The 26,569-nt window shown below is 41.4% G+C and overlaps 1 protein-coding gene across 16 annotated transcripts in view; it reads left to right on the top strand.

The window, feature by feature from the left end:
- The window catches only part of Rbfox2 (RNA binding fox-1 homolog 2), a 255,764-nt gene that overhangs the window by 129,680 nt on the left and 99,515 nt on the right, over positions 1–26,569 (top strand). The window contains exon 1 of one of the 16 annotated variants that reach the window (XM_038342123.1): positions 3,297–3,356. The exons of the other annotated variants lie outside the window; for them this stretch is intronic. The gene's annotated coding sequence lies outside the window, so the exon portion shown is untranslated. Of the gene's footprint in view, positions 1–3,296; positions 3,357–26,569 lie in introns of those variants that run through there. 16 annotated transcript variants of the gene reach the window in all.

Below are 26,569 nucleotides of genomic sequence, written 5' to 3'. Positions count from 1 at the left end.
TGGGCAGTAGCAACAATTTCAGACATAGTCATGTATTAAGAGATTCAGATGGTTGAGCTCTGCCTCCAGCTAGATTCCTTGGATCTGAGTGGGCCTAGAACTTTACATTTCTAGTACGTTTCCCATGGATGCTGATGCTGCAGGTAGAGCGGATACGTTCGTACTTTGAAAACCACTGGTCTAGAGAGATGGATGTGGCTAGTTGTGAACTGTAGCTCACAATGGTGAATAATACCCTGGCATTAGGCAGAAGAACTGACACAGATAGAGATACGGTTTACTTTTAGTAAATACAAGGCTTCATGTATTGTAGGCAAGCCCTGGACCACTGATTTATAGTCTCAGACCCAGAATGAATATCATGTGTTGTTGCTGGTCTCACCAAAACTCTGAGTAGTTCATATCTCAATCAGATTGAAGTCCGCATGTCCTACTTTGGCTGGGAGCCCCTACTATTTGTTCTCCTGCTTAGTGTTAGCTTTGTTTTCTTAGAAGCTTTTCTCTGTTTGCTCCTCAGGTGTCATACTGATCGACATCTACTGTTTGAACATATCAACCACACTTGTTGCCTCCAGGCTTTAGCACTTAGCCATTTCACTGCCTGGTACTCAGATGTCATAAAGGAATAGCCTACGTATGTGCTGATTACCTCCTTGTCTATTTTCTATTCTCAATTTTTATTTTTTCTCTACCTCCTACCAATTGACATTCTTCCTTCATGAAGTTGTTGGTTATTATATGTCCCTAGAAAGGTACCTGGCACATAATGGACATTTGTAGAGTGAAAAGAAACAAGAAAGCAAAATTTGTGGGAAAACCAGGACATCAGTTATCATTGGAAGTGTCAGGCTTGGAAGAGATGTTTGGTGGGTACTGGAGGACCTTGAGCTTTCAGTTGCTCTTTGCTGAGCCTAGAAAATTCTTGGAAGGTTTTACAGCACACTATCACATAGCAATTTTTGTTTTTCTTTTTTCTTTTTTTTTTCTCGTTTTTACTAACTTTTATTAATAGATCACAGAGGTATTTTAGATTCTGAGGAAATAGCTTTAGTTTTTTGGTTTTTTTTTTTCATGGTTTATTTTTTTATATTTAAAAATTTCCATCTCCTCCCCTCCTCCTCCCCCTTCCCTCCCCTCCCCTCCAGCCATACCTCCCCTCCCTCCCTCTCCAGGCCAAGGAGCCATCAGGGTTCCCTACTCAATGTTAAGACCAAGGTCCTCCCAACTCCCCCCAGGTCCAGGAAGGTGATCGACCAAGCTGAGAAGGCTCCCACAGAGCCCGTCCATGCAGAAGAATTAGAGCCCAGCGCCATTGTCCTTTGCTTCTCAGTCAGCCCCCACTGTTGGCCACATTCAGAGAGACGGGTTTGGTCGCATGATCGATCAGTCCCATTCCAACTGGAGTTGGTGATCTCCCATTAGTTCTGTCCCACTGTCTCCATGAGTGAACGCACCCCTCACGTTCCTGACTTTCTTTCTCATGTTCTCTCTCCTTCTGCGCAATTTTTGTTTTTCGAGACACAGTTTCTCTGTAGCTTTGGAACCTGTCCTGGAACTAGCTCTTGTAGACCAGGCTGGCCTCGAGCTCACAGAGATCCGCCTACCTCTGCCTTCCGAGTGCTGGAATTAAAGGCGTGTGCCACCACCTCCTGGCCACATAGCATTCTTGAAACACTGTTTTCTTAAATTTTGGTTTGTGGAAAGGATGGTTTGAAGAGAGACTGTTTTGATTTTTGTCCCCCCTCCCCCATTGTAGTCATATAGGAGAGGAAGAAGGTTTGAAGGTGGAGGGTTGGCAGTGAGGATAGACTTTAGTTAACCAGTGTCTTCTGTAGGAATGCTAATGGTTCAATAAGAAAACTGTCTTTATGGTTGCTCTAATGTGGCCTTTAACTTTAAGTATCCTTGAGTATATTTGCCATGTTTCAAACCAGTGTAGTGATTTGCTGTTATACAGTTTATAAATTAGAGAAGAAATCAAGTATGTAGAGACTCATTTTTGGATTTTAAACTGTTTGGAGGACTAACGCATCATTGTGGTTATGTGACCCACACATGGACCAGGGAATATGGTACTGCAGCTCCTAAGGTAACTTCATGAGGTCCTTTTCCCCAGCAACAAAAACCATCTTAGGAATGGAAGTCACTTACTCTTCCCCATATTCTTGGTTCTAGAAATATGGATTGTTTTTCCAATCCATGACATTCCTATCTGAACATGAGCTACTACTGCTCTTTACATGCTTCTTCTGATAGTTTTCACTCTTATAAAAGAAGAGAACACATTCTGCCTAGAGTATAAGTCTAACATAGACTAGGTACTTGACAAACACTACATGGAAGGATGACTAGACGTTATATGTAGGTGTAATGAACTGGCAGTGTAGCAGTGTCCACCTGAAATTCTAGGTTTGTATTCCACTTAACTGAAGCCTGTCTGCTTTGCACTGCTGTGATTCTGAATGCCTCTAGGGTTTACTTGCTTATTTGACTTTATACTCTAGATCATTCAGAAGTTAACTGAATTAAATAACAAATTGAATGTTTGATATTTAAAAAAGCTGTCATATTATTTTTCGTGAGTCTGAAATGAACTGCTTAATGTGTAGTAGTTTTAAGAAGGTCTGTACATCCCTGGAAATCAGACACAGTGATTGTGTCTCCATTGTACATTGTATCACATGATGGTTACATTTCCATCACTGGCTCAGTGTTAGTTGGTTCTGTGGTCCTTAAGCCATATGTTCTCACATCTAGAACTGGTGCAGTTACTTCCCACTACTGTTTTAAAATGCTATTCTTTAGGGAATTAAAAAATTAACATGTATTTGTGTTTGTGTGTGTATATGTGCACATGCCATGGTGTGTGTGTGATGTATGTGTGTGTGTATACAGAGTTGGTCCTAAACTTCCATGTAGATTCCAGAAATGAAACACTGAGCTGTTTCACCAGTCCAGAACAGCAGATACCTAAAGAGTCTTAATGATTATTTTATTTAATGTAGTTACATTTATTACAGTTACTGATAGACTAAAAAACTGTTTGGGTTAAGATGAGCTAAAGGTCTCCTAAATAGTATAGTAAAACAGAGGGAGTGGTGACAGGACATTGGGTTTTTTCAGGTGGGGGGGGGGGGCGGTTGCTGCTTTGTGATCTTCCTGTTAGGTCTCATTATTTGCAAATCTTTATATTTTTTAACTATTAATTTTTTAATCAAATTTAAAAATAAATTTCCTGGATTCATTGAAAATGAAAATCACTGTGCATGGTACTCAATGCCATTCATTTACAGATATCCACTGCCAGAGAAAATGTCAAGATTGTTAAGACAGTCGAGATTGGAAGGGAGAGGAAGGTAGGGATCATCAGATACTTCCTACAGATGAAGTATTGCGTCAGCTGTTTTCACAACTGTTACCTTCTTTTCTCTGCACACTAGGAAGTAAGATTCAAACCTAGGCTGAGCATGGTTTCTGTATCCCAGCACTCAAGAGGCAAGCTGGAAACTGAAATAGGTTATGTGACAGAACTTTGTCTTTAGAAAAAGATTTCAAGGGGCTGGAGAGATGGCTCAGAGGTTAAGAGCATTGCCTGCTCTTCCAAAGGTCCTGAGTTCAATTCCCAGCAACCATATGGTTGCTCCCAACCATCTGTAATGGGGTCTGTTGCCCTCTTCTGGTCTGCAGGCATACACACAGACAGAATATTGTATACATAATAAATGAATGAATGAATGAATGAATGAATATTTTTTAAAAAGATTTCAAACCTTGCTGTAGTGCTTCAGAATTGAGCTTCAAGTAGACTGTGATAGATACCATCTAGGATGCTCCTGGGATTGAGCCTGCTTGTGAAGTTTCTTCCCTTAATGAAGATCAAGATCTAGTGACTGCAGGACTAGAATATGACTGGGGATGTGGCTGTAGAGACCAGCTTTGCTCTTGAGAGCTTGTCCTTCCCAGTGCTTTCTCTTTGGGGCTGTCCTTTGGGGGAACAACCTACTGTCTTTTAAGTAGCTCCAAGGAATGACCCATGTGAAGAGGAGCTAATGATTAGGGCCAACACCCAGGTGAACAAGCTTCAGTTAAGCCTTGGTGACACATGGATGGCAGCCTTGGGAGAGACCCCAAGCCAGAAGCACCCACTAACCCATCTGGATTTCTTATCTCCATTAAGTGTGAGGTGATGCTGTTGCTTTAAGCTGCTGTGTTTGAGAGGGGTTTGTTACACAGAAGCAGGGAACTGTGGGTTTGGGAGCAGAAAAGAGGTGCTCTACAGCACAAGTCTAAAGTACAGGCATGATTTGGATACAGGGCAGTGATCTTTAAGGAGAAGGTACTGTATCTTGAAGAAATTTCTAATTTAAGACTGAGGGGATTGCCATGGAGGCTAACAGGAATGGAATTGGAGATCCTTGCTGTGTAGTGGCAGAGTGTTTAGCGGTGCTGTCATTTGTGGTTCTGTGCCTAGTGAGTTGGGAGATCTAGCAAAGGAGACATCCAAGCAAAGCACTGAAGATGCCTGCTCTTTTTACTGCTTATAGAAAAGATGGTAGGGAGAGGGAAGAGATGAGGGAGGATTGCTAGACCGCAAGAGCCAGAATATGATGCTTCTGAAACTTCTGTGCATTTCTGGATGGTAAATGGTAATAATAGCTAAGCATGTGCTCTTGGCCAATGGCAGTGGGAAGAGAAGATAGTTGTCTTGGGGTTTCCTTTGCTGTGAAGAGACACCATGACCCCAGCAACTCTTATAAAGAAAATATTTAATTGGGGCTAGCTTACAGTTCAGAGATTTAGTCTGTTACAGCAGGACATGATGGCTTGCAGGCAGACATGGTGCTGGAGGGGAAGCTGACCTTGACCCACATCTTGACCTACATCTTGACCCACAGTCAACAGGAAGAACTGAAACACTGGGCATGGCTTGGCATATATGAGATCTCAAAGCCCACCTCCACAATGACACACTTCCTCCAACAAGGCCGCACCCATTCCCCCAAGGCCATGCCTCCCAATAATGCCAATCCCTGTGAGCTTTTAGGGCCAGTTACATTCTAACCACCACACAGGTCTAAAGAGGGTGCCTAGGACCATGAAACCTTTCAACAAGGCCTCACAGACCAAATTAGCAAGGGCTGTTGGCCATTATCACAGGAGCTGCTTTCAGGTTTGTGGATATAGCTTTTCTAGTTTGCTGATCCCCAGTACACCTGAGACAGGGAAGACGAAACTAGTTACATGAGAAGAGGCTGTTGGACATACCTGTGTTTCTGGGAGGAAACAGACTGAGAGAGAAAACTCCTTGGCTGTTAACACATGCCACCTTTCACGAAGATGGAATGACTCAGAGGTTGGAACTGAGAATTCAGACAATGGAGGTGAAAGTCGTGGAGAGCTTTTCCCCAGCCCTGAGATGGAGCCAAGGACTAGAGGTTCCCTTTCTCAAGAAAACATTTACCCATTGATGATTTCAGAGAACAGAGCCCAAGATAGTAAGTTAGAAAGGTGCTGCGATCTATGCCAGAATGCCACACTTGCTAGTCAGCCACCCACACGGTGGGAAGGGAGAGTTCCTTGTGATCTTCGGAGTATGTGTGAGAACCTGAAACAGCAAGGAGAGGATCTCCTGTGCACCACCATCAGCCAAGGTCCCGGCTGTGTGCTGGATCTTGGATCCAGCTACTCTCTGCCTGGAATCAGAGTTTTCTCTATTGGGTTTCCCATCTGTGTACAGTATGCTTTCCTTTCACCTATGGAAAAGTCACACTCCTCCCGCTTTATTATTTCTGCCAGCAACTGTGGATTCTCTTTGCCTTTGAAGCAGACGCAGTAGGACTGTTGATGCTGCTTTTCCTTTCATTCCCTCTTAACCACACAGGTTTCTATTACCATTGTATTATTGAAATGGCTCCTGCCAACATTGCCAGAAACCTGTCTGCTAATGAATCTGTTGGTCAGACCTCAGCTCTCATTTTTGTGCCCCATTTCCATTCCCACCCCTATGATATAATTTGCTGGATGTTTGGTTTTCCTGGATACTTGTGAAGTTTATCATTATCAGTTTGAGGTTTATAATACTCTAAGCCAAATCCTTGCTCTTCTTTTAGTCATTGGCTTCTCCATTCATGCTTTAGCACGGTTAAAAGGAAAGTATTTTTTTAAATGTTTAGCATCTGAATCCAATGGGCCCTTTAAATTTTTTGTATCTTTCAGCTTTATGACTAATTTAGAAGTAAAGTTAAAAGGGCTAATGGAATAACAGATGGGTATGGTGGTGCACACTTGTAGTCATAGCACTCGGAGAGCTGGACTGCAGAACAAGCCCCTTTGCGTTTCTCCCCTCCACCCCATACAAAGCGGCGTGCTTTTTCTTGTGTATTTCGTGTATATTGCTTCTACAGGGTTTATAAATCACACTTGAGTGCCCCCCAATATTTCTGTTCTGGGGTGCTGGATGAAAATCAAGACTTCGTGTTCCTACCAGTTACATCTCCTGTTGTTATTCTGTCTTTTTAAAACTCCCTTTATAATATTTCATGGTTTTTTTTTCTGTTTCCATTTTCTGTTTCCTGAGAGCTGCTGCTACTCTTCTGTATTCTTGCAGACTCATTTCCTAGTGTGTGAAGAATTGTCTTACTTGGGATTCTTACTCATAGAAGCATTCACTGCTTTGATATCAGTTATATTGTAAATTATCACGTGAGCTACCCTCCAGCCACTCTTTTACAGCTGTGGCTCTGGCCACCTTCCCTGTTTGTCTGCCCCTCCTTTAGTTTTGTAACAGTATCAAATCATTTTAGGTTTGTTTTGTTCTGTATTTATTTATGATGCATGAATGTATGTTTGTGTATATTTTAAAGGCGGGGTTTCACATATTCTAGGACGGCCTTGAACCTTGAATTCCTGATCCATTTTCCTCCACCTCTTCAGTATTGGGTATGGGTGTGTTCCGCCAGTGCTGGGGATTGAACCCAGGGCTTCCCACGTGCCAGGCAAGCACTTTACTGAGCTACAAGAGCAGCCCTTGCTGTTTGTTCGTTTGTTTGTTTTTATTAGCACTGGGAATTTAGGTCAGGGTCTTGTACATGCTAGCACATGCTCAACCACTGCAGGTCATCAACTTTGGGAGTTTCTTTGTTGTTGTTATGTAGCAGGGTTTGGATCTGCTATCTTACAAAGAGGTGAATTGAGATCATCAGTAGTATTCCTTAGAGCAAAATTATTGAATTTGAAGTCTACAGAATGTGCCTCATTTCTCATCTTTTAATCTGTGAAAATGATTAAAACTGAACCCTGAGGACTGGATAGGTGGCTCAGTAGTTAAGACCGCTTGTTGCTCTTTTAGGAGAGGACCCCCACGTTCAGTTCCCATCAACCACCTTGTGGTTTACAACCATCCATAATTCCAGTTCCAAAGGATCCAATGTCCTCTTATGAACTCCACTAACCCTAAGCACACATGTGGTGCACATACACACATATAGGCAAAACACTCACAAATGAAATAAATAAATCTAATTAAAAAAAAACAAAAGCTGAGTCCTGTTGTATCAGTGCCATCTGAGGCAGATTTTCTGTTAGGCACAGCCAAAGCTAGTCCCAGTTCTGGAACTGTCACAGGTTGTGTGGTGGCGAGCGAGCCGTTCCATCAGTCTTTGCACTGCTGTCATGTCACCCTTCGTTCTGTTCCTGCCCTTTTGTAGGTCTCGAGCTGTGCGGATCTGGATCTGCCTAGTGTGCAGCACTTCACAGACATATGCCATCCACATTTGATTTCCCATTTTTCTTTAGAAGTATATCTACCTCAAAAGGCTTTATATGGACCTGATAGTTTATTACCGTCACTCGGCACCTTTTGTGCCATCTTCCAAATTCTGATTCCAGACTTCCATGTGTATTTCCAGTGGTCCTGCTTACAATGACTTCTGTTCTTCTCATTCATAGATTAGAGAGCAGTCAAAGGCTTCATAAAACCATAGTAACATAGACATAGCATAAAAATTACACAAGCTAATTTTTTTAAATAAATATTTATTTATTTATTATGTATACAATATTCTGTCTGTGTGTATGCCTGCAGGCCAGAAGAGGGCACCAGACCTCATTACAGATGGTTGTGAGCCACCATGTGGTTGCCGGGAATCGAACTCAGGACCTTTGGAAGAGCAGGCAGTGCTCTTAACCACTGAGCCATCTCCCCAGCCCCTACACAAGCTAATTTTATTGAAGAAAATAGGTGTCTTTATTATATAGTTGCAAAACATTTTATTTCTTTTCTTAAAAAATATTTTATTTATTTATTTGTCTGTTTGTTTGTTTGTTTGTTTATTAAGTATACAGCATTCCTTCCATGTATGCCTGCAGGCCAGAAGAGGACACCAGACCTCATTACAGATGGTTGTGAGCCACTATGTGGTTGCTGGGAATTGAACTCAGGACCTTTGGAAGAGCAGGCAATGCTCTTAACCTCTGAGCCATCTCTCCAGCCCAGTCATCTCTCCAGCCCTTATTTCTTATTTACAAGCATTATTCAGAATGATAAATGCAGACTTTCTATGTCATGCTTTATTTTCAGCTCACTGTGTGCATGCCATCCTGCACCAGGTGCTTTCATCTTTACCATGATTGAATAGTAATGGGGACAGCTCAGAGGAGGAAGGGTTGTATTAACTCACACTCTCACAGGGTTCAAGGAATAGTTTCTTGAGTCTGTGCCACATCATGGCAATAGGCACATAGGATAAGGAGAGTGCCTTTACCTCATTGTAGATAGGAAGAAGAGAGGGAAAGAAGAAGGGGATAGGAGTAGGCACCCTAACTTGTTAGTGATTTCCTTCCTCCTAGTAGACTTGACTTCTCAAGTTTCCAGAAACTCCTAAAATAGTACCAGCATGAACCTAGAGACATTTCATGCTCAAACTGTAACTCTGCCACCAACACTTACCAAACTGAACTATATGGGAGAGTTTTGTGCTCTGAACTTGATAAGGAGATAGAAGACTGTTGTGTCCTCTTAGGGAAACTAAACTCTGAGTGTTTCGTCCAGGTCCTAGACATGCTGTTCACTGATTTTTAACTTGAGAAAATCCATCTGTTAGGCTGTCCTCTAAAGATCAGTTTTGAGAGCCGGGCAGTGGTGGCGCACGCCTTTAATCTCAGCACTTTGGAGGCAGAGGCAGGTGGATTTGTGAGTTTGAGGTCAGCCTGTTCTACAAGAGCTAGCTCCAAGACAGGCTCCAAAGCCACAGAGAAACCCTGTCCCGAAAAACCTAAATCAATCAATCAATCAATCAATCAATCAATCAATCAATCGGTTTTGAGCTGGCCATGATGGTTCTATGCCTGTAATCTCAATACCTGGGAGCTGAGCCAATAGTATTACTATGAGTTTGTGGCTACTTGGACTACCTAGTAAGCTCCAGGCTAGCCAGAGCTACAGATGTGACCCTGTATCACAAAACAAACAACTGTCTGTACTGTTGAGATTTTGCTCATAACCTGTCATATCCATGGCCACTAAGTCTAGAACATTGCTTTCTTTGCATCCTGTCAGTCATTCAGTAGTGATTGTGGGGTACCTCCTTTTAAAACTTTACTTTCTTCACTGTTGTGGGTAAAAGACTGAAACACTGAATTTGTCAGTGTTCAAAGAAAACTAAGCAACCCGTAGAACACAGCCTTCAGACTTCTTATGTGCTCTTGAAAGATACCGCAAAGCTTTGTGATTTGATGAGAAAACAGAGTGTCCGTCAGGAGTGGCTCGTTCCTGGTTTGGTGTGTGCTGTTGATCTGTTTTTAGCCTTTACTTCACACAAGTGAGAGTGGCTCATAAGCAAAGATCAACACAGAATCCTCCCTCCCTCCCTCCCTCTCTCCCTCCCTCCTTCCCTCCCTCCCTCCCTCCCTTCCTTTTTTGGAGACAGGGTTTCTCTGTAACAGCCCTGGCTGTCCTGGAGCTCACTTTGTAGACCAGGCTGGCCTTGAATTCACAGAGATCTGTCTCTGCCTCCCAAGTGTTGAGATTAAAGGTATACACCACCACTGTCCACTGAAAATCAACATTTCAATGATGCAAAATAATAATAATAATTCTCCTAAAATCTCATAACAAGTATTGGATTTATAAAAGGATCTAAGGAATTCTGTTAATCAAATAAAGTTGGTTTTTAGAACATTTTTTCAGTTTTTGAAATTATAATAGAATTACATCATTTCTCCCTTTTCTTGCCTCCCTTCAATCCCTTCCATATAACCTCCTTGCTCTCTTTCAAATTCATGGCCTCTTTTTTTTATTGTTGGTGCATACATACTCATGTGTGTGTTCATTCCTAAAAGACGAAGACCACCTGCCCAGTCCTTAAAATATTACTTACATGTGTGTATTGGACAGCCATTTGGTGTACTCTTCCCTGAGGAAGGTTTCCCACTCTCAGCACTCTTTGTTGTCTGGAGTTCTTTGTCTAGAGTAAAATAGAACCAGGTTTTAAAAGTAACCTTTTCAGAATAGTTTTGGGATAGTTTTATTTTTTAAATAAGTCATAAAATGTAAATCCTCATAAATAGAAATTCCCAACTCCCATTCATTCCCCTTGGGGAAAAAAAAGAAAAGCCTATAGACTGATGGTACACTGATACAGAAGGCTAAAATTCTGCCTGGATGCTGATGCTCTCAAATGCATACCCCTTGGCCAGACCTCTCCTAGCTTACAGATAATGCTCACTTGACATTTCCATGTGCAATAACTACCTTAAACTTACCATTTCTGAAGCTGAACTTCTGATGTTTTTTATTGTTAAATATTGTGTGTGCGTACACTCACATGCTTCTACTTGCCAGCCACAGTACACTGGTGGAGGTCAGAGGATAACTTGTAGGAGTCAGTTCAGATTCCATCAAGTGGGTATTAGGGATAGCATTCAACAAGCTTGCTTGGCAAGTGCTTTAGCAGTGAGCCATCTGGTGAACTTCTGGTCTTCACTTGGCTTTATTCTTCTCAGATAATGACATCTCTCAACTCCTTAGAGCTACAGAACACTGTAGTGACTGTGGCCTTATCTTTTTCCTTTGTGCTAGTCCTGCTCATTAGCAGCTCCCCTAGGTTTTACCTTTCAAAAGTAATGTAGGTATGAGCCCTTCACTAGTACTACTAGCTCTGTCCTATTCAGGGAACCATCCTCGTTTGCCTGGATTGTTGTTCCTGCTCTTTGCTTGGTCTCCTCACCTCCAGAGTAATTCATCTAAAACAGTCTTAAAGTGTTAATCATGCTGGGAATTCACTGTGGATGTCGCTCAGAGCAAAGCATGGGTCCTGCAAGGTCTGCTGTGGCTTGGCGCCTCAGCACCTCTGCTCTTCCGTCTCTCAGTTTTCCCCTTTCAAGCCTTCAAATTCTCTGTCACACTTAAATATCTTCTAAATACTGTAAAAATGTCTTGAAAGATCCCCCCCGCCCCGCACACACACACAAAAGAAACCAGTCCTACCTGCATGTCCTATAGAGTTTTGTTTGTTCTTCTGTTTCCAAAACAAGGTTTTTCTGTGTAGCCCTGACTTGGAACTCACTCTGTGGACCAGGCTGACTTTGTTCGAACTCAGAGATCTCAACTCAGAGATCTGCCTGCCTCTGCCTCTGCCTCTGCCTCTGCCTCTGCCTCTGCCTCTGCCTCTGCCTCTGCCTCTGCCTCTGCCTCTGCCTCTGCCTCTGCCTCTGCCTCTGCCTCAAGAGTGCTGGGATTAAAGATTTTGTCCTGTAGAGATTTTTATTGGGCTTGTTTATTGTTGTCTCCCCAATGTATTTGTCAAATGGGTACTAAATTCCTGACATTTGCTACCTATGACCCTTTCTTTTACAAAGAGATACTAAGTAGTGTTGGACCATCTTCTGCCCTTGCTACTTGTCACTTTTATGGGCGCCTGTGTGCATGATGGCACTGGTGTGTCAGTGGAGCCACACCTGATTCTGGGAGGTGTACTGTTTGAATGGTTTTTGACAAACCATTGTACTCCCTTGACTAAAAATCATAACAGCATCGAAGACAGATGTTTATGGAACAGAAAGCTCTCGTAAAGAATGCCTAGCATGTAGGAGATGTTACCGCAGTTACTACTGTTGTAGCCCCAGACCAGCTGTGCAATGCCAGCTGTGCTCCCAAGCAGCAGAACTGAGCAGGCTCTTTGCCACCTGTTTTCTTCCCTCTTTAAGGATTCCCTAGGTGTGTTGGACCCCCTTCCCCCACCTCTCTCTCATTCCTCTAGCCTCTTTTTAGGCCCTCGGGTTCTTACTGCTTCTTTCCTCCACTCTGTTCAGCAGCATATAGTAAGTTTTACTTTCCCCTTCCCAGTCTGCTCAGAATCTTTCTGTTTTGTTTTGTTTTCCTTGCCTCCCATCTTTTTTTTTCTGTGTATAAAATGAAGTAAAATTTCCTTATCAGTTCATTGTCTCAAATTGCATTTGTATATACACAAAAAAAATGTTATAGGTGTCCAAACAAAGGTAAAATTGATGTTTTTATAAAGGGGGAAAACCACAAACAAAGCCAGCCTTAAAGGCTGTACCAGGAGCAGGCACTGAACCAGGCACTCCTGCTCCTCCCTCCTGTCTCCACACCTCCACTTCCGTGGCCAGAGATTGATTTAGTCTCCTACCACCCGACTGGGAACACGACTGGGGAATAATCTCCTATGTACCACATCAGCACTATCTGAAGCTTCCTGCTATTTTAGAGTCTTATTTCCTGTTGCTATGGCTCAGTGGTCTCAAAGACACACCCCCACCCTTTGTTGTATTAGTAGTTCTTGTGGCCCAATCTGGAAACCTAACCACCACTTTAAAACGTGTGTGTGTGTGTGTGTGTGTGTGTATATGAATTTGTGTTGTTTTTCCCAATGATCAAATGTGATCAGTGTTCTAAACAACTGAACTTTAAAAAAAAGCACTTTTTTTTTTTTTTTAAAAACTGTGGTTTTGTGAGTCTGTGCAGAGTATGTACCCTCCTTTTTCAGCATGCACTTGGAAGGCTTTAGCTTGAGCTTAGCAGTCTTTATAAGGTGAGCCAACTTTTTCTGTTGTTACAGTAGTACAAGAACAACATTCTTTTTCCTCCTTGGCATTTTAAACATTATTGATGCTTTACCTCTGTGCATGTCTGTGCATCATGTGTGTGCTCATTGCCCAGGGAGGCCAGAAGGTGGTGCTGGATCCCCTGGGACTACAGTTCACAGATGGTTGTGAGCCTCCATCTTAGTGCTAGGAACTGACCCAGGTCTTCTGGAAGAACAGCCAGTGCTCTTAACTGCTGAGCAATTTCTCGAGCCCTCTGCTCCATTTATTGATAGAATCAGTTTTTTTTTTTTGGGGGGGGGACGGTTAGGCCATATACTTTGGTTTAATGTTAGCTTATAATTTTTCAGTAACATTCATTTTCTTTTGAAATGCTAAAGTTTGCTTTTTTCACATAAGAAGACTAAATTTTAACTTACACCTTTTAAAAATTGTATTTGAATTGAGCAGTAAAGCTCTGGTTTAATCACTTCCCTCTTTCCTGTGACAAAATACCTGACAAATTTAGGAAGGATTTCTTTGGCTCACTGCGGAAGGGTAATGTCATACAGCGGGGAAGTGGTTGGAGGAGAGTGAGCAGCTGCACGGTGAATCACAGTGGAGAAGCTTACAGACTGCTCTGCTGCCCAGTTGCGTTTGTCCTTTTTGTTCATTCCTGGGCACCAGGTGGTACTTCCCACAGCAAAAGTGGATATTTCCTCCTCCCTTAACCCAGTCTAGCAACTCCTTCACATATGTGTCAGGAGATGTGTCTTCTACATGTGTTCAGGTCTTGCCCCCAGAAATACAAGCCTTTTACTTATATTTCTACTATTTCTTTAAACAAATTTATTCAGAAGATTTCTGAAACCAATAAAAAGTTCAGAGGAGGGGAAGGGAGAAGAAGAGGAGAGAACGATTTATCCCTGCTTATGAGCGGTTGGTGCATTGTTTGGGAACTGGGAAAGCGATACATTACTTTTATAGCTACATCTATTTACCCACTCATTAGTTGAATGAAGGTTCACTGAGTTTCTGCTGTGTCTTTAAAGAATTTATGTGCAACCCTCCCATCCTCCCACATACATACCTATAATCTCAGCACGTAGGAGTCAGAAAAACAGAGGAGGACACAGATTTGAGGCCAACTTGGGCTATATCAAGTTCAAGGCTATTTTGGGTTATGTAGTGAACCCCATCACAGACAGACATAAGTACATTGTCTGGAGTTTTGCTAAAACTAAACCCTGTCAGTGGCCCTCTGGTAACATTTTTATTCTCATCTGCTGAAAGAAAGGAGAAGGAAAAAGAAGGTAAGGCATGTGTTTGTATTTTAAGTTAGAACTTCACCTTTTGAAGGCTTTCCCAGAAGGCTTCAGGGCTTGATTGTCTTAGCCTGCTAGGACTAATGCAAAAAAGAAATTACCATAGACCAGTAATTCAGTAGAAACTTGACCCCAGAATGATCAGCCTGCCAGCAAGGCCTGCTTTATTCCAAGGGTTTCCTCTTGGTTTATAGGCTTTTGCCATTTACCCTTTGGCTCACATCCCTTCTTCATATGTATGTGGTTGGGGTCCAGGAGGGGAGACAATTCTGGTGTCTTTTCTTACAAGAATACTAATAAAAGTGGTATCTGGCCTCTTCCCCCCCCCCCCCATGCCTGCTGTGGTAACCTTACTGCCTTCCTTAGTGGGCTCCTATCAGTAGCTACCTGGGGTCTAAGACTTCAGCATGTAAATGGGCTGGCAAAGAAGACATACACTTTAATTCACCGAGAAATGGAGTTTGTAGCCCAGTGTGGTGGCACATGGCTATAATAGGATCCCAGCACCTAGAGCACCAAAGCAGTCTATTCCTTCCATGAATTAGACATGATTTCTAAGAACTTAAAAGTTAATCTATGTGTTAACTCTTTAACAGATTAAGCAGTACCCAAAATATTTCATATATCTTTCTGTTAAGCATATTAAAACCTCAAAAATTTACTTGATTCGAGTTACTTTTTAGTTGTTGTAGCACAAACTTGGTTAGTTTTTCTTTTGCTTACTGACTGCCCTTTGCTAAGTACACTTTCTCACAGCATGGGTCCCAGATGTTGTCCAGAAGTTGCTAGAGATGCTGATGTTTATACATACTTTTACTGAAGCATTTTATTCTTTTATTTTTACTTTTGAGATTATAATAGAATTACATCATTTCCCCCTCTTCTATTTCCAAGCTCTCCCATATATCCCTCCTTACTGTCTTTCAAATTTATGGCCTTTTATTTTCAATACTTGCTAAATATATACATACATGGATGTGTGTGAATATATAGTTTTCCATACATAAATATATTTATATAAATTTATATTCCTAAATACATAATACACACATACATATATATATTTCTAAATACATAAATACAACAAGCTCAGTTTGTATAATGTTTCTTGTATGTGTATGTTTTCCGGCCTGACCTTTCGTACTGGATAACTGGCTGTGTTCTTCCCAGGGGAAGACGATTTCTCCTGCTTTTAGCATTCCTTAGCTGTATAGAGCTGAGCACTGCCCACCATACCCCCACTGAACTCTTAGAAAAGAACAGCCCAGATGAAGCTAGTTTGATGTATACACAAGGCTTGCACACTTGCTTCTTTTCCGTGGAAGGCCAGTCTTCTTCAGGTTCTACTTTGATCAGGTTTTATTTCCCTTACACAATTCTTGCTCCTACTATTTCAGTTTTCCTATATTCCCATTATTGTATTTGAGGCTTCTTTTGATTTTGATCTGAAGAATTCTGCTTGGACATTCGCAATTCCCTATTTTCCTGTTTGTGATCTTCACATTTTTTATGTTTTCTTTTCTTCTGGATTCATGGTACATATGTAAGTACATGGAGAAACACAGTTATATTTTGCAGTGTGGGCCTTGGAAACTGTTTGTTCACTGTTACAGCTATTCTTCTTCATCCATCTCTTCCTCCCCAGGTAATTAGCACAAATTAATATAATGACTTTTTGAGTCTTTTTCAAAGGCAGCAGCCAATGTGCCAGCTTCCCCAAGAAGACTGTTGACTGGAAGCCAGCCCATGAATTAATAATGAGAAGTGTGATCCTTTAACACAAGTTTCAAAAGTAGGGAAGCAATAAAGCATGCCTAGAAATGCTGCTGTCCCTTAGCACTGAAAGGGTTAAAACCATCCAGGGAGGTATTTTCTTTAAATTTCATGTTTGCTGTAGTTGTGTCATTGTAAAGCGAAGTGGATGAAACTCAATTTAGGAACTCACTTTCTGCATGTAAAGTTATACACATACAGTTTGTTGATTCTTGCATGCTATCACTAAACAAACCCTAAAATTAAAATTACTAGATGTTTAACCTAATAATATACCCATTTTTTGGGGGGGGGATGAGACCTGCTTTTTTCAAACTTATATTCAAAAAGGTTGCAAATCCATCATGCGTCCTACACTGACTATGTGTGTTCTCACAGAACAGCTGCTATTCACAGCAAGGTCCCAGCACAGCTCAAGTAGCCCATAAGTTCTGGACTTTTTTTTTATTTCAGTGATTAGTAGAAGATTTATTTATTCAAGAATAGAGTCATTCTTGCTAAACTTAATAGGAGATCTTAAAAGTTGGTCCAGTTTTCCTCCCTGGATAAATCTTTCCTTTCTGTCCATGTCTCCCCCCCCCCCTTTTTTTTTTAAATTGATTTTTATTGAGCGCTACATTTTTCTCTGTTCCCCTCCCTGCCTCTCCTCTCCCCTTCTACCCTCTCTCAGGGTCTCCATGATCCCAGTTTACTCAGAAGATCTTGTCTTTTTCTACTTCCCCCATGTCTGTTTTGAAAACATAATACCAGAAGACAAGGGGCCCAAATGCCGACACAGCTCCTAGAAGTAAGTTCTCAGAGGTGGGTCTGAAATTAGAATAAATATTTGTTGATATTTCATAGGTCCAACGAATCAAAGCAGGATCTTTGATGTGTGTTTGGCATTTGGGGGTCTTTGTATTAAAGCAGATACTCCTGTTTAAGCCAGGCCCTTAGGTTAAAACACTTGACCTATGCCCTTCCGGTCTTCAGAGACACATCATACTCGATTGGGTCAGGTATTGGGGAGAGTGGCTAGGGTCACAGGCTTATATTTGGAACCCACATCTTGACTCCCCAGGGCTTGTTTTTTGTCTTCGCAGTTTATTGTTTTGTTTTGTTTTTAAAGTGTCTTTATTATTATAAAGTGACAGGAAGCATGATCCTGAAATGTTTGTCATGATATGACATATCCTATCACCACTAATTGCTAGTACGCTGGGGTAGATCCAGCTGCCCAGACTACAGTGTTATATTGGCATGTAAATAATAGTCTATAATGAAAATTTGTTTATTACCACTGGGCTATGATTGAGCTGTTCTGGAGTTTATCTTACAACCCAGCAGTGCTATTTTCTGTCAGCCTTATTCTGTTCATATTTACTGTTCTGAACCTTTTAAAGGGTCCTCGCCATACCAGTCTACATTGACATTTTGTATGTTTAGAACCCTGGTCCTAGAAAGGAATGCGAGGTCATGGAGACCAGAATTTTGGAAGTGACACACACATACTCTATGGCTCAGAGTTTTTGCAGGGTGGCACATTCTTTTAATGTGGAGGATGAGGCGGGAAGATCTCCATTAATTCAAGACCAGCCAGGAGTACATAGTAAGACCCTGTGGAAAGAATGAAAAGGTTAAACCTCCAGGTAATAATAAGCATGTCAGAAAATAGATGGTACATGCTATTCTGGGTTGCTGGAAGAATCAGGAGATAAAAGTAGGTATTATGAAACAAGGGTTTTGAAAATGGTTAAGAAACATTGGTCTAAAGTCTTTCATTTTCTCAGACTAAAAGAATTTCTACTTTTGTAAATCTGCAGTAGAAACATGTCATTAGAACTTGTTCTGACTCCAAGATGTGGGACAACTTAGTAAAATGTAAGCACGGCCACAGGGATGATGCATTCCTAACCCTACATTTTCACATGGAGATCTGAAAGCCAGGTTAGTTCAAAGAGCTGTTAACTGCCCAGCTTTCTAAGAGGAGGGTGTTGGTTTGTCAGTGGATGTGCCCCTCAGTAGGTACAGGAGAGTTTGGGTGCTGGAGTGTGTCTTGTCAGTCCCCGCCTTGAAAGAACCAGCATGGGGTAGGCTAGGGTTTAGAACCTGAGCCTAGCCATTAATAATCAATTAATGTGAACTGATGGTCATTATTGCTTGATAATACAGATATAGGCTGGATTAGATTCAGAATAGAAGTATCCATGTTCATTAGAGCTGTGTTCTGTGACAGTAGAAATAGGTTCTGGGTTTTGAGGAACTTACCTTCTTTTCAAATCTTTTTGGTCAGTACCTTAGGAGTTTAGAGAAACTTCTGCTCTTTGGACTTCTGTCACTTACTGTGGTCCTGGACAGAGCTAGTTTATAACTTATCCTGTTGTAGAAAACAAGAAAAAAAAGGCACTGCTAATGACACTGGAGACTTTGACATAAGTGGGATAGTAGAGCACTGGGACTGTAGCTAAGTGCTCTATTTCTTTCCTATTGTATAAAAACCCTGCTGGGCTTGAGCCCCAGCATTTATGAACACACACACACACACACCCTTTTCTGGTAGTGTAACTGTAAGATGAGAAGTTGGGTGCTTTGGTGCACAGCAGACTTATGAACTTGAAGGTAGTAGGTTGGTTCCAGGTGTTTTGTGTTTGGAGTGAGGACCAGAAAGCTTAAGAACACAGTGGAGCCAGTGACTAGCACACTCACTGCTGAGTGAGGATGGAAGGCCAGAGCATCGAAGATCTGCAGGCAGGATTCTAAAATCCAAGGAGACCATGTTGGCAGATTTTGATGCTGAGACAAATAACCCAGGCAGAATTTTGGGAATGAGATTCTTGGATATCATCCCTGAATTCTAAGGATTCACAGTTTCTCCAGTCAGTAGGTTTCAGATACCACTTATTTCTGCATTTATTTTTTTTTACTTAGTGCACACATTGTGCAGACCTATCACCTTTATTCTTTCCTTCACAAAATAGTTTTCAAAGTCTTTTAACTAAAAAGATAATTAGATAAACCAATGGAGGAAGCATCCTCCATTGAGTTCTAGGAGCCCTTAGGAGGTAGTAAAATGTAATGTTGGACAGGCTTTTTATATGCAAGCTCAGGACCAGATTTGCAACTCCTGGGGCCATGGGCATTTTTTGCTTGAGCCTCCATAATCTGAAGGTTTAAAAATTTTCAACAGGCACTTGAAAATTGCATTATTTACAGTTTTTGGATTAAGGATATTTGACTTCTGTATTAAAAACATGAGCAATAAAATGAAAAGTTGTTATGTGGTCTGCATGCTGACTGATTTGTATAACTGTGGAACCAATGAACACAAAGAATACGTTGTAGGTTTCACACAGTGTTTTTGCTAGCTCCCTAGAAACACGTCATAAGCATCATTTTGTGAAAGACATAAAAATATAAAGGTGCTACTGGGCGATGGTGGTGCACATCTTTGATCCTAGACTCAGGAGGCAGAGGCTGGCGGGTCTCTGAGTCTGAGTCTGGTTTAGTCTTTAGAGTGAGTTCCAAGACAGCCAGGGCTATACAGAGAAACCCTGTCTCAAAAAAAAATAATCAAGAGTGAGTGTGTGTGTGTGTGTGTGTGTGTGTGTGCGCACGCGCACGCATGTGCACACTGACAGATATACTTAGATTATGCTTGATCTCGATGCTAAGTAGTTTTTTTAAAAAAAACATTTATTTATTATGTATACAATATTCTGTCTGTGTGTATGTTTGCAGGCCAGAAGAGGACACCAGACCTCATTACAGATGGTTGTGAGCCACTATGTGGTTGCTGGGAATTGAACTCAGGACCTTTGGAAGAGCAGGCAGTGCTCTTAACCTCTGAGCCATCTCTCCAGCCCCCTAAGTAGTTTTTTGATTAGATGTTTTATTCTGAGATAATTCTCCATTGACCATGCATGAAGTATGGTGTTGATGGAGGTTTGGTGTGGGTGAATATCCATGACATGTTGCATTCAAGGTTATGGATATATCCATCAACCCAGAACAGTTTTTTCTTTATATTTTGTCTCAATTGCTGTAATGACTTTTAAAAATTACCTGAAAATGAACTCTAAATTGTGTCTGTGCAAAGTGTCTTGAAGGTTCTCAATAATCCCTGTCTAAAACGGGTGTTCTCCTACTTAATCCCAGTAGCATCAGAATCAGACCATTAACTGTAGCTAATGCATAAAATATGGCAGACTGTAGTCTAGTTAGGGCTGGATTTTTTTTCTATCTGGGTTTTTTATTTTCAACAGTCATAAAGTATCTGATACATGGTTTACAAGTACTTTCTTCCAACAGTGTCCTTGGCAGTAGCAAACTTTTCTATGATTGAACAGAATTGCGCACGCACATGTACAAGTTGTGTAAAGGCTTGTGGAAGCAAAGATAGACACTGGGTACCTTCCTTGATCACCCTCCAGCACATTTTGATACAGGGTCTTTCAGGGAGTATTGAACTCTCACTGATTGACCTCTGCTGGCTGAGCAGTGAGCCCCAAAGGCCACCGTTCTTTGTTGTCAGTGAATTTTCAGACAGGAGCTCCTGTCCCGGGTGTAGGGGGGTCTTGGATGTCAGAACTCAAGTCTTCATGCCTGCAGGCACTTCACTAGCTGAGCCACTTCCCTACCCCTTGTTCAACTTTTTGTTTCCAAAAAGTTACAAATTCACATGCAGCTACCCAAAGAACAGAGTGTTCCAGTGGGTCCTTCTCCAGTTTTCTAGATGGCAACATGGAAAGCTAGTGCAGTATCACCGCCAGGACCCTGGCTGTGGTACTGGGAGACAGAGCTCTGTCACCATGGGCTGTTCTTGTTGTTCATCTGCAGTTATGTCTTCTGCCCTACTCCTTGAGTAACACGACTTCCCCTAAGCTGTTCCTTATTTCAGCAGTTTTTCCATTTCAGATATGATATGTAAGTGAGATGTAGTAGAATCCTTCTGGGATTGATTTTTTTTTTTTTTTTTTTTTTTTTTTTTTGGCTGGTTTTGGTTTTTGAAGACAGGTTTCTCTGTGTAGCCCTGGTTATCCTAGAGTTCACTCTTGTAGACGAAGCTGACCTCGAAGTCAGAGAGATCCGCCTGCCTCTGCCTAGAGCTGGGATTAAAGGCGTGCGCCACTACCCAGTGGGACAGTGTAAACTGTGTTACAGGAGAGCTTCAATATGTTGCAGGTGTCAGTCATTTATTGTCTTTATTGCTCAGTTCCATGGCATAGATGTACCAGAGTTTTGTGGTCACACAGTAGAAGACATTTTTTTCTATTCTCTCTGTCTCCTGTTTCTCCTCCCTTCCCTTTCCCTCCCTCACCTATTGTGAATAAAGATAATACAAACATTTGTGTAGAGGTTTCTGAGTATAAACTTTCATTTCTCTGGGTAGGTGCTGAAGAGTGAAGATGCTGGATCATGTGGTAATTACATTTTTTAAAGCAAATATCTGAGCTGTTTTCGGAGCTAACGTACCATTTTCTATTCATCCATAATATATGGGTGATTCAGGTTTTCCATATTATCATATTTGGTGTCATTACTCTTTTAATCCTTTTGTCATTGTGTAGTCTGTCCTGCTATAGTTTCAATATACATTTCTCTGTTGATTAAAGATGCTGAGCCCATCTATGTGTCTATTTAACTGACTGTATATCTTTGATGAGATGCCACTGTCTATCCATATTCTAATTGGATGATTTCTATTTTTGAATTTTGACAGTTCTTTTTATAATTACAGAGTTTCAGATATATGGTCTACAAATGCTTTCTTCCATTTTGTTGATTTTCTTCTTGTTTCATGTCACAGAGCAAAACAAAAGCTTAATTATGATAAAGTCCAGTTATTTTTTTCCTCTTACAGATCACGATTTTGGTGTCTAAGAACTTTTCCTTGTCTTTTAGTCTTGGAAATTTTCTGGTATCCCCTCCCCCTTCCAAAAAGTTTTTTAGCTTCTCACAGATAAATGTCTGTAATTGTAAATGACATGCTGAGGCACCTGGCAAGGGAGAGGTCAAGACCCAGCACCCAGTATTTGCTTGCTTGGTGACTCTGTTTTCCTCGTTTAAGAAGTCTGAAAGCTGTGTATATTGCTCTTCCTTTTGTTAGAGATGTAAGGCTCCTTATCCACGCCCTCTGTTGTTTTTAGGTGCTTGAGCCACGGGTCTGGTCCACAGGAGACAAGGAAAATCTGGGAACTCACCCCTCTGCCCCGAGGGCACTACCCAGCTTGCTTTCTCTTCTCTGCCTTTTGAAGAGTCTTTGCGATTATAGATACAGCTCACTGTCAGAGCACAGCTAGGACTGGAGATGTATCTCAGTGGTAGAGCACGCCTCTCCCCAAAAGAGAAAGACTTCCTTAGACTTGTGTGAATCTGAATTGTTGTAGACTTTTAAATTGTACCCAAGGGGCAAGCAGTGAAAATTGTGTATGCACTATCTTCCTGGAAGAAGAAATCAGTAGTTTTGTTATGCTAATTGAATACTGCCAAACAGAAAAGTGTACAAATTAACATGCAGATATTTCCAGAAAAATAAGTGATGTTCATTATGCTCTTGCTTATGGAGTCAGCAGTTGAGCACATTTTCTGGATTTGCCATCACCAGAGCTACTGCTACCATCTGAAAATAGAGAACACCATCCTTGCACAGAGGTTCACAGCTCCTCTAACAATGGGGAGTGGATGTACCAGAATTCCTTGAGTCCAAGAGTTCTGGGCTAGCCCCAGCAAGATAGACCTTGCCTCTTAAAAGCAATGAGCAGAGTCAGACAGTGGTGGTGCATTCCTTTAATCCCAACACTCGGGAGGCAGAGAAAGGCGTATCTCTGTGAGTTCGAGACCAGCCTGGTCTACAAAAACTAGTTCCAAGGCAGGCTCCAAAGCTGCAGAGAAACCTTGTCTTCAAACAAAACAAAACAAAAGCAAAGAAAACAATGAGCAGTACTTGAGAGGCAAAGGCAGGCTGGCAGATCTCTGAGCTCAAGGACAGCCTGGTCTATGTAGAGAGATTCCGTTTCAAAACAATAAAAGCAGTAACATGTTTAGAAGCTGAATACAGACCCACAGCCTTAACTTAAAGCACCCAGGGCCGTTATCTGGATTCTTGGATTTCTGGAGGAGTAATGGCTTGTGAACCACTTGTTAGTTTGTTGATGTTTTTAGATATTCACACTGAATAGTTCTAAGTCTACATTGGCTTAGCTCACGTTTGTCACACAATGAAACCTCTCCTACCACCACACAAAAGTAGAGGAAAAGAATGAAAAAGAAACTTTGTTCTAGACTACTGGACTTTGGAACGAAGGAGACGTGGTTTTGGACCCTGAAGTATGCTCATCAACAGGACTAGCCTCAGCAGAAGCCCCTGTCGTTAACCGTAAGGAGATACGGTAGGCCTGAACTATGATTATTCACATTGTGAAAACAAAAGTAGCTCTTGATTTAATCCTGTTACATGGTGTTGATCTTAGAAATCATTGGATTGATGATAGGATTTAGGGTTTAATCCTGTGAAGATCAGACTTTCTCATCTTATTGATCCTAAGTCCTTTTTAATCTTATTAATTATGCCAGGCTATTTTCCCAAAGTGCTAGTGCTTGCATGCATGCGTGTGTGTTTATGTGTACATGCATGTGTGTGTGTGTGTACATAACTTTTTTTCTAAGATAGCCATGTCCCTCCTTCTGTCTTTGAAAGAGAACTTGAGCTTTCTCATGAAGAACTACAGAACCTTTACAGGTCTCCAGATTAACATCACTATCGTAAGCATGATGTGAGTTCTATAGCTAAGATTAAAGTAGGTCTTGGCAGGCTTCTGGAGAGGGACCCTAGTCTTAATCTTGGATTTCCTGAGAAAGCATGTGCTACTCTGCGGAAGTGTGTGTGTATGTGTGTGTGTGTACACGCATTTAGAAGCTCTTAGTCAGAAATATTAGTTAGATTAGTGTGTGTGTGTGTGTGTGTGTGTACACGCATGCGCATTTAGAAGCTCTTAGAAATATTAGTTAGATTAATTATGACTGGGATACTACTCTCCTATGGTAGAACAGAAAAAAGTTCATTTTGTTTTTCTTTTTTTAACATTTTACTGAAATTGTGCAGTGTGTAGTAGGAAACAAAAATACACATTTAGACTTGTGGCTTTTATATTCACTTTGCAGACTTTTTTTTTCCTGGTTATTTTTTGAGACACGGTTTCTTTGTCAAACAGTAGTCCTGTCTATATTGGAACTCACTCTGTAGACCAGGCTGGCCTCATACTCACAGAAATCCACCTGCCTCTGCCTTCCAAATGCTAGCAGGTGGATGTAAAGGTGTGCGCTGCCACCACCTGGCGCTTTGCAGACACTTAACTGAATGAAACCTTATGCTCTCTAGTTCATTCTTAACTTTTTTCCCCAAAGGATAATTATTATTGACCACCCCAGCAATCAAAATGACAAATTTTAGATAGCTATACGTTCTTATTTGGGAGTAGGAACTTTAATAATTGGATCAGCAGTGTTATGATTGATTAAGAACTACTGAATGTGCTAAATAGTGCTCTCTCCCCCGGGTTCTCTGGTTAGAGTGGTGCTCGTGGTTTCTAACTAGCATGTCCACATTAGCTGTTTGTTGTTTCTATTGGTAGGCGGCTGCTGCAGTACCTGTGTGGAGGTCAGAGAACAGTGTGCAAGAGAGAACTTACACTTTCCACCGTGTGGATCCGGAGTATCCAGCTCTGGGCTGCTTTGGTGGCAGACACCTTCTTGCTGCCCCAGAATGCAATTTTGAGCATGAGTGTTTAATGCAATCTTTGGATTGCTGTAAGGTGGTGTTTTGATGTTGTAGGTGGAAAACCCTAGAAGATATTCTAAATCATTATACAACTTAAGGGTTAAGAATACCTTATAGTACTCTTATGACTTAAGATTTCCTTGTATACAGTGTATGCCATAGCAAACTGTTGTGGTTTGAAGTGATATAAAACTGGTTGGGGAGGGGTTTTATTGATTTCTCAATAAATTGAGTCTCTTCCCACCCCCACTTTTTTTTTTTAAATACAGTATCTCACTAGGTATCTGGCCTTTATCTTGTGGTTTCCCCCAGAGTTAGAGCTAGAGGCTGGGCCCACAGTGTCTTTTTTAGGCATGTATGGATGGATAATACTTTGCTTATTTACTTTAAAAAAAGTTATTATAATTTCTTTACCAAAAAGAGAACTGGATCTTTAGTGAATTCCTAATGCTGACATTACAGTCTTGAAAAGTAGAAAGAAGAATCTAATTACATAAATGAGGAAAACTTAGGGCTAAAGGACCTACTTTCGGTATAGGGTAATTGTATAGGAAGGGGTAGGGGCTTTAGCTTCTAATCCTCTTTTAGGGAGGCTCCGTATCAGGCCTGCACAGAAAAATTCAGTGGAGCTGCTCCTTTATCATAAAGGGAATTTTAATTTAAAAATGTTCTTGCATCATGAGCAGAGCAAGCGACAGATAGCTACACTGGGCATTTTATCTCCTTCAAACCACATTACCAGTAATTGCTGCATTAAATCAAAGTCAGAAGAGATTACAGGTCTGAATAGAGCAAGGGGTTGGTGCCGACCCAGGGATTCCCACACTGCTTCGTTGTTGTCAGATCCCTGCCCCTTCCTCAGCAGGGATGATAGTTAGGGGAGCTGCCCTGATGTCTGACTGTGCATGTGCATTGTAGGATGCAAGGTGACGAACACAGTCTGGGAAGAGAGGCAGTCACTCATCCAAGACTCCACAGCTTCTCTTTCTGTTAACTTTTCTGTGGACCCAAGGAGATGACTGACTGACTGACTGACTGACTGTCTGTCTGTCTGTCTGTCTGTCTGTCTATCTTCCACCCATCCATCTGTCTGTCTGTCTGTCTGTCTGTCTGTCTGTCTGTCTGTCTGTCTATCTATCTATCTATCTATCTATCTATCTATCTATCTATCTATCTATCTACTAGATAAGAGATAGGCATAAAAGTCATGCATCCCCCTAAACTCATATATAGATAATATTCCTTCCTTCTCTCCCTCCCTCCCTCCCTCCCTTCCTCCCTCCCTCCCTCCCTCCCTCCATCTATATCTATGGTACTACTAGATAAATAAGAGATAGGCATAAAAATCATGCATCCCCCTAAACTCATATATAGATAATATTCCCTCCTTCCTAAATGATCGGAGATGATGCTGAGGAACCTCACTATGTTCTGGCTTTGTTTGTGCACTAACTGATTTTACACAGTGCTATTGTTACTTCCTTCTTTCAGATGAAGAATTTGAGGCAGAGAGACATTAAATAACTCCCAACTCATACAGCTGTAGAGCCTTGCTGCTAAGATTTGACTCCAGCTAGTCTGGCTTCAGACTGTCTCCAGCACACACACACTGTTGTATAGGCCATTTTGGAATTCTGCTGAGTGTAGGAGATACTTGAAGAACAAAGCTAAACTA

The sequence above is a fragment of the Arvicola amphibius genome, chromosome 9 (genome assembly GCF_903992535.2).
Source record: "Arvicola amphibius chromosome 9, mArvAmp1.2, whole genome shotgun sequence".
NCBI classification, from domain to species: domain Eukaryota; kingdom Metazoa; phylum Chordata; class Mammalia; order Rodentia; family Cricetidae; genus Arvicola; species Arvicola amphibius.
This window is presented reverse-complemented; position numbering and strand designations above follow the sequence as displayed.